Raw genomic sequence first — 423 nt, forward strand, 5'->3', positions numbered from 1 at the left:
TCTTCCTCTGGAGTTTTAGTGTACACTTTGCTAATAAAGATGTTTTTGGCACCTGATGCGGGTGAGGGCTGTGCTCCTTGGGAGCGTCCATGAAGTCGTCGCTCGTTCCTGGCAGTGCAAAGTGATAAATCTGCCAAGACCCCCCCAAAAAGGCTGTGGTCAAACCCCAGCTGCTTCATCCAGGGGGTGTGGGGCTGTCTGCAGCTCTGACAGGTCAAGGATGGAGCTGGGGGGGCTTTGCCTGAGGTGTGTTTGCAAGATCATTTCTCATACACAGCTTGCTGGTCGTGTAGAAAAGCTGTTCCAAATCTCTGCTGAGCCTCAGCTGCATCCTACTGGGAAGGAATTACTCGGCAAAGATCACACCAAGGGTCCTTGCAGGGAGAGGGGCTTCGATGGGCACAGCCCTTTCCAAACACACAC

This window comes from Manacus vitellinus, unplaced genomic scaffold, assembly GCF_001715985.3.
Source record: "Manacus vitellinus isolate BGI_N305 unplaced genomic scaffold, ASM171598v3 scaffold_72_pilon, whole genome shotgun sequence".
Classification (NCBI taxonomy): Eukaryota; Metazoa; Chordata; class Aves; order Passeriformes; family Pipridae; genus Manacus; species Manacus vitellinus.